The sequence below is a fragment of the Colobus angolensis genome, unplaced genomic scaffold, assembly GCF_000951035.1.
Source record: "Colobus angolensis palliatus isolate OR3802 unplaced genomic scaffold, Cang.pa_1.0 Scaffold6, whole genome shotgun sequence".
Taxonomy (NCBI): domain Eukaryota; kingdom Metazoa; phylum Chordata; class Mammalia; order Primates; family Cercopithecidae; genus Colobus; species Colobus angolensis.
Window position 1 is genome coordinate 17,104,723 of NW_012119598.1, and position 14,164 is coordinate 17,118,886.

The window sequence follows — 14,164 nt, forward strand, 5'->3', positions numbered from 1 at the left end:
CAAGAAGCACCATGCAATTCATCTCTATTGCTGAAGCGGTTACTTGTGTGGTCTTCAGTCATTTGGTCCAAAAAGACTGAAATTTTTCTCAATATTTGCCATTTTAATGTGTTTGCATCATCATCTTTTGCAGCACCTTAAGTATCACAGAGCTGCCTCTTTCTTTTTTTCCTGAGAAACCCTTCAGATAGATATGAAAACAAAGAGATACGAAAATATGAATATCCCTAAGAATTACCATCAATACCAACAGGATTGATATACATCTATACAGTATATTCAAGGCAAATATGCAGGAAGCAGAGTGGTCACGTTAGTATCAACTCCATCAGGATTCTAGGTAAGCTCTTTCACAAACCTTGTGAACTGGGACAAGTCGAATAAGCTCTCTAAACTTTGACTTCCTCATCTGTAAAACAGGAATAAAGATAATACCTGTTCCTGGTCATTTTGTGAAGATGAAATGAGATAATGCCATAAAGCACTAAACACTGTGCCCAGAATATAGTAACCACTCCGTAAATGTTGATTGAATACCTTAATAGGCTGCCAGGCATCCTCCAACCACTGACCCAGACTGGCTACATTTCGGAGACAATGGGACTTATTCTCATCCTCAAAACAACTGGGTCCAGAGGCTATGTTTACAGCTGTGCTGGTTGCACACTGTACAACCCTAAGAAGCACCATTCAAAGTTTATGCATCAAGGATCTAGATATTGACTATTACAATTTTACAGGAAATTATAACAATTTCCCAAGAGATGGAAATAAAGCATCGTGAGAAGTGGGGAGACTTTTTCCACTTTGCACAAAGGCACTCTACGAACAAGCCCTGGCCCTGGGCAGTAAAGACAAGCATTGGCGCCAGCCCCCTGGAAGAAAGCAACTCAAGTTAGATGACTGTTGTTTTAGCCACAGTTGAGCATTCATGGGACTCTAAACACTGTAAGTATTGTAGAACAGGGCTCAAAAGCTGGTCTGGCTGGACAGTCTTTTTGGTTTGTAAATGTTAGCTAACCGTGTTTGCTGTCCTTATTATAATTATTATCTTATTTTACTAGATTCTTTGTTGTGTCCAAGCAGTCTGTTCTGTTCAAACACAGTGACCATATCTGTTCATCAGCACAATCCACCTGCCACAATAACGATGAAAAGGCCACCCAAGCTCCCACCACACCATCCTGAAGCCAGTCAGTCCTGCCTGGAGTAAGGCTCTCTGCAGACTCAGCCTTCCTCTTTGGAATGGGAACATGTCCTGAATCTGGACAGAGGACTTGAATACCCTCAGGCTGTCTAGCTGAGGGTTGGCAAGAAGGATGGGCAGAATAAAGCAAGGAATGTGAGCCCATGGGATCAAAAGGAACCATCAGGGCAACTACCGCACAGCAACCAGAGATGGGCGTCTGGAATGGTCACCTGAGCAAGGGGTCCTGGGAGCCACAAATAGTCATAAGGACACGGCAGGCCACAGCTCCAGAGTGGGAACCTCTCGCTTCTTCAAACCCTGATAATATGCTGTCTGTAGCTCCCTATATTAGACTTATACATTGCTTGCTCACCCTCCTGGAAGTTTGTTCATACAAACGTGTAAGAACCACGACTCTGTCCTCCCTCTAACTTGTTTCTACCACAGTAGTAAATCCATGCTGATTGAGCATAAACCTATCCACTCTCTTTCACCCTATGCCTTTCTCTGTCTTGATTGTAGTGATGCTGATCACACAACTGTATGAATTTGTCAAAACCTTAAAGCCATATAAACCACGAAGAGTGAATATTACTGTGTGCAAATTAAGAGAGGAGGGTTATGGCAGTCACCGTTGATTGCCTGCACAACAGCTCTTCTCCCTGACTCTGCTTCTTTTCTCACAAAACCCTGATTTTATTTTATTCAGCCTCCTTTAGGGGAGGCTGAACCTTCCCAGCCTCATGGGGATACATCTTGATTAATCTAAACCAATTGGGATTTCGACTCCTGTCACTGATTGGTTTGAAAATGGCATTTGATAAGATTCTTGCCAGTCTAAGGTGTGAGGGTCTGGGCCAGGTGTGGTGGCTCACGCCTGTAATTCCAGCACTTTGGGAGGCCAAGGCAGCCAGATCACTTGAGATCAGGAGTTCGAGACCAGTCTAGCCAACATGGTGAAATCCTGCCTCTACAAAAAACACAAAAATTAGTTGGGCATGGTGGCGGGTGCCTGAAATCCCAGCTACTCAGGAGGCTGAGGTGGGAGAATCACTTGAACCCAGGAGGCAGAGGTTGCCTTGAACCAAGATCATGCCACTGCATTCCAGTCTGGGTAACAGAGCAAAACTAAAACTAAAAATAAAAACAAAATTAACCTAAAACATTTTTTAAATAAGATGTGGAAGCTTCTGCTCAGGTTCTCTTTATAAAGGTACTTCACCCGGCTCTCTGCTGCCACGCGAGCCGATTATGGACCAGGGCCTGGCGAGGCTCCTGCTCTGTTCCATCGCCTTTGACATCATCACACTGGCTGGTGGGGACTGGCTGCAGGTGAATGACCACATCCGCACATCCTCGCTGGAGTGGAGACACTCCCACAAGTGCGGCCGCCAGGGTCTCATGGGGGAAGAAATGGTGAAGAGCAGCTGCTATGCTCCTCTGTGGCTCTGTCACCCTCGAGATCTGTTCCATCCTCTGCTTCTCTGTCCTCTATGGATCCCAAGCACTTGTCTTCGTAGGAGTGACTGGAGCCTCTCGCTCTGGCTGCTGTGTTCCGGATCATCCTTCTGGTAATACACCCGTGAAGTACACCCAGACCTTCAACCTTCATGCCAAGCCTGCTGTCACATCTATAACTGGACTGACAGCTTCAGATGGGTGCCCACAATTATCCTGACCGGCTGTGCCTTCTCCTGCTGCTGCCTCCCAAACTGCGAAGATGACCTCCTGGGCAACTGCAGACCAAGTACTTACATGAATCACCTCAAGTGGCGAATGAGAGAGCGAGAAAATTGCTGGTGGGAAGATGGATTTAGAGGAAGGAACTAGTTGCAATCCATCAGAAGCCACGCTATACGATTAGAGCCCAGTTAAACTTGAGATGAAAATAGCAAGCCGTTTTTTATCCTTAGGCTGTTTTCCCAGGCTGCTTTGAACCTATTTTCTGGCAGTTGATATCACTAAACGAGTCAAAAATGCTAGCACAATTTGGGAGAAAATAGTTCTTAAATATTGTTATAGTTTCATGTTCTTTTTTGATATATGTTTTGTGAAGTTAAACAAGAGTTTCTTTCTTCTGATTACCTCTATTTGACAATATTTCCTTATATTATCCATAGCATTTATACCACATTTGTAAAAGAATATGAATATCAAACTTACCTCTTTATATAGTAAAAATGAGAAGGCTTTCAAGATTTAATAATCTGATCAAATTTTTGTTTTTTCTAGACGGAATGGACTGAGTCTATTAAGGGCTAAAAAAAGGAAGATATTGGTAAAAATTGTCAGTGACCAAACATTCCAAAAAAAAAAAAATGCAAGAAGATAAATATTTTTGCAACCTTCCATCTACAAAAAGAAGCAAAATAGTTTCCTATAGGCATAACATATGTGAGAATTTGTTATTACTATCCTGCATAATAGACTCTTTGCTAAGCTTCACGTTAACTTGATGTACCACCCAGGAAAGTATTCTTTCACGGCCAAGGCCTGTGTGGTAGTCAGGCCTCCTTAAGTGAAACATGAAAATGTAATTTTCTCTTTTGAAGTGGTTTGTGGGGTTAGGGTGTGGGAAAATGCTGTATTAATAAATCTGTACTGTTTTGTGTCTATATGTTCAGGCCCAGAGCAGAACAGATTGAAAGATGGACTGGGTCTAATTCATCACGACTGATAGATTTGATTAGATTGTGTAGTGAAGCATTAGAAGGGCCATTCCTATTACAAAAAGTGCCATTCCAACAGCCTAGGGGTAAGAAATGGCTTGATTTTTGTTTTCATCTCAGGTTTAACTAGGCTCTAATTGTGTGAATACAGCTTCTGATAGATTGCAACTGTAAGCAAAAACAACATATAGTTAAAAATGTGGTCTTCCTTGGTAAATAGATCCAAAATGTCTAATGTAAAACATGCAACACAAGATTTAAGGAGTGTGAGTTTCTCTCAATGACATATATATGATATATCCAGAGGATTTTTATATTGTTTGTACTTATATAATGAAATCCACTTCACGGTCGGGCATGGTGGCTCACGCCTATAATCCCAGGACTTTGGGAGGCCGAGGTGGAAGGATTGCTTGAGTCCAGGAGTTCTAGACCAGCCTGGGTAACATAGTGAGACCTCATCTCTAAAAAAAAAAAATAAAGAAAAAAACAAATTCATTTTATATATCGAATCATTATTTTGTAAGTTGTGCAATAAGCAATTGCAGTTTTCATTATGATTTTTCCCCCAATAACCAGGTATTCTAATTTTTAAAAAGAGCTAGGGAGCGGGGATTCAGGAAGATTCTGTGCCCTCTGCTTTTCTGGCTTTTGGTATTGTGTAAGGATGTAATGCCTGGAGCTGCCACTGCAATCTTGTGAAGACGAGGGGTGCTAGTGCACATGATGAGGATGGCAGACCCGATAGGTGGAAAGATCTACCTCATCCTGACAACATTAAGCAGCTGAACTCACTGATCCCAGAACTTCAGCCACCCCATCCAGCCCTTACCATCTCCTGTCCTACTGCCATGGGAGGTAGTACACTTTCTGCTTATTGTTGAAGCTGCTTCATTTGATTTTCCTATTACCTGCAGCCAAAAGCATTGTGATTAATACACTGGTCCCACACTGCTAGAAATGAATTACGCCTCCTGTAGAGTTGTATCCAACAACAAACACATGGCAGGTGTCTGTTATATCATCCACAAAATGCAACGTGTTTGTTTTGTAGAAATTGTCTCTATCACCTGTGGGTTTTTGCTACCCATGGAGCTACTTGTACCTAATTCAACCAATTAAAACAAAATGCTAGAAACTTAAGCCAACAAAGCTGTCAAAATTTGTCTTGGGTTCTTGGGTTAGACAACTTGTTGAGATTTTTTGATACGTTTCCTTTTTTCTCCTCTTTTTCTAGGTCCTTTCCTGCTGGTTGCGGCACACTCAATTATCACGTCCTCATGTGTGTAGTCTCCCTCACTGAGTCAGCTCTCACCGGGGCCTTCCCATGACTTTTTTTGTTGTCTTTATCTGTCTAAAGCTTCATCTTTCTTTGACATTTATCTTCATCTGGAAATTCTATATTCTTCCTTTTCCTCTTGTCTTCATCTTACATAGAATCAACATTGTCCACTGAAAGTTATGTTTAACAAACAAGTGTTAACAAAACTATCATGAAGTCCCTTGTACCTTATTAAAAACCACTTTATTCATCACTTTGTTGTTTTTTCAAATATATTTTTCTCTGGATTGAAACCGCTTACCATGCAGGTCATTGGAAGTCTCTTTATTCCCATTAAACTCTTTTTCAGGTTTGACATCTTTGTCCTCTATTAACTGAACTTTGAGTGTCTCCGTTTTAATCCAACAGAAAAAGCTCCTCCCCTATCCTTCCAGCCTCATGACTGTAAGATAAAAAATTTCCTGCTACAGACATCTTGCAGGCAATGTGCCAGGCAGGCAATACATCAAACAGCCGACATTGATCAGAACTCAGCTCTTGTCATATATCTCTTCCTAAAATGCCTAGCAGAATAATTTGTTGCGTACATGCTCAATAACTTAAATTGTTTTGAATTAAATCAAATTAAAGTTTTACAGTCACTGCTGGAGGGAGAACAGGCAACTGCATGAATTTTCACTGTTTGGAAGCATATGGAAAAAAACATCAATACTAGTAGCCTCTCAAGATCCCAGTGGCTAGACTCAGCCTACCCATGACAGTCAAAAGTTTACTATTTATGATGTGGATTATCTCATATTAGTCCATTGCTTCACTTTCTACTGGCTGACACCTCTGGCATATTTCATCCTTTTTCTTCTTCTTTTTCTTTTTTTAGAGACAGGGTCACCCAGGCTGCAGCACAGTGGCATAATCATAGCTCAGTGCAGCCTCGCTCCTGAACTCAAGTGATCCTCCCACCTCAGCTGACCAAGTAGCTGGGACTAGAGGCATGCACCACCACACTGAGCTAAGCACCTTTGATTCTAATATTGAAAATATCATTATAAAATATCTAGTAGGTATGGATTAATGAATGAGTTAAATGACAGGTGTCTGACCTTAATAAGTAAAGGTTTGGGGACACCAGGGAGATAGTAATATCTGGGATCTTCTTAGCCCTCATTACCAGGACAAAAAGAAACAAAATGAAGTTTCTCAAAATGCCCATTTAGTACATTATTTTTATTGTAATAAACATATAGCTTTTTCAGATCTTATTTTTGTTCCTTCTATTGTTAGTCCTGAGTCCCTGTGGTGACAGCCAGATTTCATTTCATTCCTTCATTTATTCATTCTGACCATCACATGGGGGCCAAGCACTGTGGTGGGTACTCGGGGCACACCAGTGAACAGAACAGACAAAGCCCTGTCCTCTTGGAGCTTACATTCTAGTGTAGGCAACATAGGAATATAATAAATCCATAAACTCAGGAAGAACTCAGTTCTTTTTAGATCAATAAGGCCTAACTGTGAACTGTGAATTGTGAAGGGACGGCTTCCCTGAAGAGGTACCGAGACCTCATTTTAAAAGAAGACTTTTTATTTTTGGACATTCTTTAGATATTGACTTCTTCTGTTCTCTAGTAGAAGTATCTTGCAGCAAGGAATAGAAAGACTGAAGTCAATTGATGTGATATTGGGAAAGTCCTCTCTTCTGCTTCTCTGGGCCCCTGCGTGGACTTCTGTGAGTGAAAGAATAAAAAAAAAAACAAAGTGTTTTTCCTGTCCTCTCACTCAACAACAATCAACACAGAAGACTTCTGTGCCCTCTGGGCATGAAGAAGTTTGTGGAGATTTCTCCCGACCCACAGCCAATCAATCAATCCTGCAGAGGACACTAGCTGGGTGTTCTCTTATTCAGTTCAATTCTGATGCTATCTACATGGAGACAGCATTGGATCCCACAGGTTGAGGGCTCAGTCCCACAAAACTGCCCACCACCAACCCAGGATCCTCTCCTTTTTTTAGGGTCCATTGATTAGCAACCTTAATTCCATATGGAACCTTAATTCCCCCCTGCCAAGTGAGGGGGAAAAACACACCCAGAGCATTCCCTCTATTCTCTCACTTAACAACAACCAACACAGAAGACTCCTGTGACCCAACTGAGGAGGTGTTTTTCCCATGCACCAAGCAAGCAAATAATTCCTCAGTGGTCACCAATGGGGTGTCCTCCAATTCAATTTGATTCTGATGCTATCTACCTGGACAGAGTGTCAGATCCCACAGGTTGAGGGCTCAGACCCACAAGTCTGCCCCACCCCGCAACACACACACCTTCCCATGCAGATCGCAAGCCCCAGGTTGTATTATCTGTGCTTCTGACCAACTAGCTATACATTGGAGTGCTCACAACCCTCCCGGGTTCACTTAATTTGTTATGGCAGCTCACAGATCTCAGGGAAACACTTAAGTTTTCCTGTTTGTTATAAAGGATGTTACAAAGGATACAGATGAAGAGATGTGTAGGGCAAGGCATGAAGGAAGGGGCACAGAGCTTTCATGCCCTCCCTGGGCACACCACCTTCTAGCCACCTTCCAGGAGCCTCCACTATCTGGAGGTTGAGCTACCTGGAAGATGCCAGAACCTAGTCCTTTTTTGATTTTTATGAAAGCTTCATTAGGGAGGCATGATTGACTAAGTCATTGGTCTTTGGTGACCAACATAATCTTCAGCCCTTCTCCCCTTCCCAAGGTTTTGGGGCGGGGCTAATAGTCCCAACCCTCTAATCTTGCCTTGGTCTTTCTGGTGACGAACCCCATCCTGAAGCTACCTAGGAACCCAAAGCTATCAGTCAACTCAATAGCACACACAAATCTATTTATCACTTTGAAGATTCCAAGGATTTTAGGAGTTGTATGCCAGGAAAACTGGAAGATAACCAATACTGTATATATTTCACAGTATGGCAGCCTCACTTTCCTTGATAACAAAATAAGGATACTAGATAATCGACAAGGGTCTCTGTAGCTCTGAAATATTAACACTGTGATTTTATGGAATGCATGTAAGAAATCCTCTAGCTTTTTTTTTTATTTGACTTTTCCAATAGTTACTTTTTTTTAAATATCAGAAATCTAAGTGGTCAATACTCTTTTTAAGCGAACTTGTCTATCAGATCACCTCATTTTATACATTTATTATAGCGAAGTTGCTGCAATCTTAGCATTTCTATGAACTGGAGAACATGATTCAGACTTGCTGATGAGGTCCAAAATAACTGGGGAACATATCTCGGTAGGGTTTAGATTGTCAATAAATGAACAAGGAGGCATCTAAAGGAGTTTTGATCTTGCCTAATAGAAAAAGTTCAGGAAACAAAGGAGAGAAATAAGCTTAAAAAAATCTCTGGAGGCAGCAAGATCTGACCAGGAAAAACAACCACTAAAATGTTTGCAAGTGCCAGGGGGAAGGAGGTAACATTCCTCATATTTACAGACCTTTGAAGCTCATTTTAACTTGGGAAATTTATGGACACAGGGATAAGTCCAGGGCTGCCTGGTTAAGGGTTGGGTCTCATTACTCCCTAGTTAACAATTCACATTTTAAAATGAAAGAGCCAGATTTAAATGTAATCCTGTCCTTAGGCTTGAAGAGAAGTAAAATGCTATTTTTATCTAATACATAAGTAAAAGCAAGAAAATCCCCTCCAGACAGTGAAAGATGTTCATGACTCTATTGTAATTTCTGTCTGCAAATGTGTGAAAGAAACTTTCAGGGGAAAAATGTTCCAGAAAGTAACCTTTTAAATGTTAAACCACTGCACTTGAGAAGCAAGATAAAGAGCTTTGGACCCCAAGCTATTTCTCTGTTCCTTTTTCCTGAGCTAAACCTCCTGTGTAATAATTTCTTTGGAATGCTTTGTTCTGAAGAGATGTTTCATGTGACTGGTGCCTCATCTCAGTAATCAAAGGCACACTGAGGCAAATTTGGCCTTTGGAAAACAACCTGGATAATGACTGCCTGTAATTATGTAAATGCTTAGATAATAACTGATTTTCCATTTAATTTAATGGAGACAAAACTTAGCACATCCTTACCCAATGCCTCTCCTTGTAAATGGCCACTGTGTCTTCTGGGTAACTTAAGAACCTGGCAACTATATCAGGAACATAGTAGGTGCTTTAGAGTTAGTAGATGAATGAATGAATGAATGAGTGAATGCTTAATAAATGTGCTTGATCTGATCCTAAAACAATTTTTTTCCTTTTAGAAATTCAGCCTTTTAGTCATCATTTTTTGAAGCATATTTCAAAAGCATACTAATATTGAAGAGCAATTAACAGACAGCAATTGACACTATGTCTTCGTTAATGCTGTGCCCGCTTCCCAAATAAATTTCATGGTTTATAGCTCTCCAGAGGTGAGAGAACAAAGCCACCTGGCAGAAAAGTATCTGCTGGGGTTTTTGTTTTTTGTTTCTAAAACTGCCTCAAATTCAGAAAAAAAGGCCATAGTTTTCATGGCTGTGGGGTCCATACGCTAGTCTCTGTGCAGAATCTTTCCCTAACGATTGGACTTGTTTTGGCAGCCCTCAGGGTAAGTTACCCTCCTCCCTAGCCCTCAGCAATCACAGGGGCTTAACTCAAATTCTTCCTGTAGAAATGGGATGTGCACTTGGTCTTACCACTTGAAGAAAAAAATGTTTAAACACTGCACGGTTTACCAGCTCTTACTTTGACGTGTTCTCTGGGGTTAGCCAAACAAAGGGAGAAGGTCTAAGTAAACTGTTCAAGACTTTCAGCCAATGCTGAAAGTGCAGTGCTGGGACTGCCTTTCCCCAGAGAGAGGGTAACTCTGAGAGTGCAGTTTCTAGATCAAGGCCAGGAGGTGCTGACCACAATGGGGGCATGGGTAGAGGGGGATGCCTTAGGCACCACTGAGGAAGCAGAGGAAAGATCTAACCCTGGAGATATCTTCCTCTTGATTTTTTAGTTTTTCTGGAGAGCACCTCAGAGTGTGGGAAAGTGTGCCACACTCTCCTTTTCTATCCACTTCTTGCTGATACAAAATTTCCAGGTGCAAAATTTTCTTGGTGACCTCTGTGCCCAGCTGCAAACAGCTTCCCTAGAAGGCAAATGTGACCTCAGCATTACACACAGGCATTTTCAAAAAATAAAGGATATTATTTAAATTAAGGAACAATTTAAGCAAACAAAAGACAGAATAACAAACAGACTCTGTGTGCCCACTACCAGGAGTAAACGGACTTGAACATTTTGCTTATTGATATGGTCTGGCTGTGTGTCCCCGCCCAAATCTCATCTTGAATTGTAATCTCAACTGTAATCCCCAGGTGTTGGAGGAGGGAACGGTAATCCCAGGTGTTGGAGGAGGTGATTGGATCATGGGGGCAGTTCTCCCATGCTGTTGTCTTGTGATAGTGAGTTCTCAACAATATCTGATGGTTTTATAAGGGTCTGTTCCCCGTTTGCTTTGCACTTCTCTCTCCTGCCACCTTGTGAAGAAGGATAGGTTTGCTTTCCCTTCTGCCATGATTGTATAAGTTTCCTGAGGCCTCCCCAGTCATTTGCAACTGTGAGTCAATTCAACCTCTTTTATTTATAAATTACCCAGTCTGGGGCAGTTATAGTAGTGTGAAGCTGAACTAATACACTTATTTACTTTAGGCCTTTTTTTTTTCTTTCTTTTTTTTTTTTTAAGAAATAAGATTTTATAGAGTTAAAAAAAAAAACCCTCCCTCAATTGAAGTATCTGTACAGCTAATCTTTCTATTCTTTTTTATCTTTGAATTGCTCATAATTAAAATCAAAATAATTTGTGTATTTGTAAATTGTTTTGATTTTAATTATAAGCATTTCAAAGATAAAAAGAATGGAAAATAATACAATGACTATGTACTCACCATTAAGATTACATGCATGATACTATTTTGTCTTATTTGTTTTAATCTTGTTCTAAATTTTTATTGTGGAAAATTTCAGACTCATACAAGAGTAGGAAGAATAGTATAATGAGCTCCATGAACCCATCACCCAGCTTCAACAATTGTCTACTCGTGGACAATCTTGTTTTATCTGTGGGGTAGTTATAGATAATATAGATTCTACATTCTCCCATATATCATTTATCTACACATATTTCATCAGGTATCTTTTAAAGAGAAGAACGTTTAAAAAAAACACAGTGCCATTATCGTACTTAAACGTAGTGGTAATTCACTAGTGATTGCTATTAGCCAGTATCCAGTCAATGTTCGAATTTCCAATAGCTTTATTATAAAAATAATTTTTTTTTCAGTTTTTGTGTTTGAATGAGGATTCAGATAAGGTCTACACCAAGCTTAAAGCCAACGCACAGCCTGCAGGCCACATGGGGCCCAGGACAGCTTTGTAAACAGAAATTTGTAAACTTTCTTAAAACAGTATGAGATTTTTTTTGCAAATTTTTTCTCTTAGCTCACCAGCTATTGTTAGTGTTAGTGTATTTTAGGTGTGGACCAAGACAATTCTTTTTCTTCAGTGTGACCCAGGGAAGCCAAAAGATCGGACACCCCTCATCTACACATTGACACTGATTTGACAGAGATACTTACATCTCTTTCTTTCCAATTTTTATTCTTCTAATTGCTTGTTCTTATCTAATTGTATAGACTAGGACCTCCAGCCCAGTATTAAATAGCAGTGGAGATCATGACTATCCCTTGCCTTGCTCCTTACTTTAATGGAAAGTCTCCAGTGCTATCATATTAAATAAGATGCTGGCTTTTGAGCTAAAATACACACACACACACACATAATCACATATATAACATTAAAAAACACATATGAATATAAAGTATACATTATTTATATATTTCAATAAATGATATACCATATATAACCATATATAATGATATATGTAATTACATATAATCATACATATTTAAAAAACAAAATAGTCATCAATGTATATTTTATAAGTGTTAAGTTTATCAGGTGCCTTATCTGCCTCTGTGAAGATTATATGACCTTTTTCTCTTTAGTTGTCTTAATATGAAGGATTATGTTATTAAATTTTCTAATACTGAATCACTCTTGTTAAAGATGATGCTGATTCCTCTAGCAACTAGAATTATAAACGGAAAAGGCTACAAATTATCTCAGAAAAAAAATCTAGATCTCCTATTTGATAGGGCAAGAAAATTTATGTACCATACATATGTGTGACTAAAATAATCAACTACTGATGTTTAATTTTTGAAATCTCCCTGTATAACAACTATAATTAGACATGAGTTTCATATACACCTTTCAGATGCCATTGCCAAGTACATTCCCAGTTTCTAAATATGTTTCTATTCTTTAGCAGAGTAAACAGCAAAAGGTGCTAGAAGGCAAATAAATGTGCAGGGAGACAGAGCAACACACGCCCAGAGTATTTTGTGCTGCCCAAAGCCATTTGGCTTTGAAGAGATTCAAAGGAACAAACATCTGATGTTCAGACACCAAGATGAAAGAGTTAAAGGGCTTCTTCCCAAAAACCCATAACCCTAGCCTAATCGTGAGAGTAACATCCTTTGAATCCCAATTAAGGGACATTCCACAAAATTCCTGACCAGGACTCCTCAAAACTATCAAGGTCATCAAAAACAAGGAAAGTCAGAGATACTGTCACAGCCAAGAGGCACCTAAGAGCAAATGACAACTAAATGTAGTGTGAGATCCTAGATGGGTTACTGGAACAGAAAAAATACATTGGGTAAAAACGGAGAAAATATGAATCCATTATGAGCTTTAAGTGAATAGTAACAATGTTGGTTCATTAATTGTAACAAATGCACCACACAAATGTAAGATGTTAATATTGGGGGCAACAAGACGGCAGACTTGAGCTGAGGAGCTGTCAAGTGATGAAAACTGGTGTGCCTAGAAGCAAATTTTCAAAGCATTTTCTCTTCAAAACATCCTTTTTGAAGATGTTTATACCACCTGATAAGCATCTCAATACCCCATGGCTGTACCAGCAGTAAAATAGATGATAGTAAAGCAAATTGTCTTGAAACATTTATTTCCAATGCAAAATGGAGCTTTATATCGTGTGTGTTATAAATCTATGTATTCTTCTCCACCTGATGACTATCATTGCAAAGCAGAGCTTGCTGTGACTTCCAACGGCAGGACGTGAGCCTGCTACCACTCTTCTGTGGACATTCCCTATGAACACACAAAATCCATCCTTCAACCAGATTCTGTGCACAATAATGAAGAAATACAAGATCAAGTGCTGAAAACCAGACTGGAAGAAGAAGGTGAACACCTTGAGCAAAGACCAATGAGAGGACAACTTAGCAAAACGTTCTTTACTGTTACACACTGTCGGTATCCTCACGGACAACACTAAAGACGTTGCAAGAAACTAGATCTTCTAAAAGACAGATGACTGAAGTACTCAGGGGAATCAAAGAGAAATGTTCTTCATTTGCCATTTGAGAAAATGCAATCTGGGGTGTTCACTAACATGTTATATAGTAAAGTCAGAATAATGAAATGTCTTTTCATATTAAAAAAATAATAGGGGGCAGTAGGTGTGGAGCATATGAGGACTGTCTGCACTATCATCATAATTTTTCTGTAGATCCAAAGCAGCTGTAAGATTAAAAGTTTATTTTTAAAAGGTAAAGGATCTTAAAAAATAATACTGGTACATCTTTTCTCCAGATGCCAAGATAAGTAGAATTATATTCTTGAATTCCTCATCTGTTTTTTTCAAACTACCCACTAGTGCCAGCTCAAGGAGCAGTTTGCTTTTTTCATTTAGAAGTATATTTAGAGGCCAGGCACGGTGGCTCACACCTGTAATCCTACCACTTTGGGAGGCTGAGGCGGGTGGATCACCTGAGGTCAAGAGTTCAAGACCAGCGTGGCCAACATGGTGAAACCCCCTCTCTACAAAAATACAAAAATTAGCCGGGCATGACAGCAGGTGCTGGTAATCCCAGCTACTCAGGAGGCTGAGGCGCGAGAATCACTTGAACTCGG

General features: G+C 40.0%; 1 pseudogene; it reads left to right on the forward strand.

Moving 5' to 3' along the window:
• The first annotated feature begins 13,136 nt into the window (after positions 1-13,136).
• LOC105526668 lies at positions 13,137-13,526 on the forward strand (annotated as a pseudogene).
• Positions 13,527-14,164: the final 638 nt, after the last annotated feature.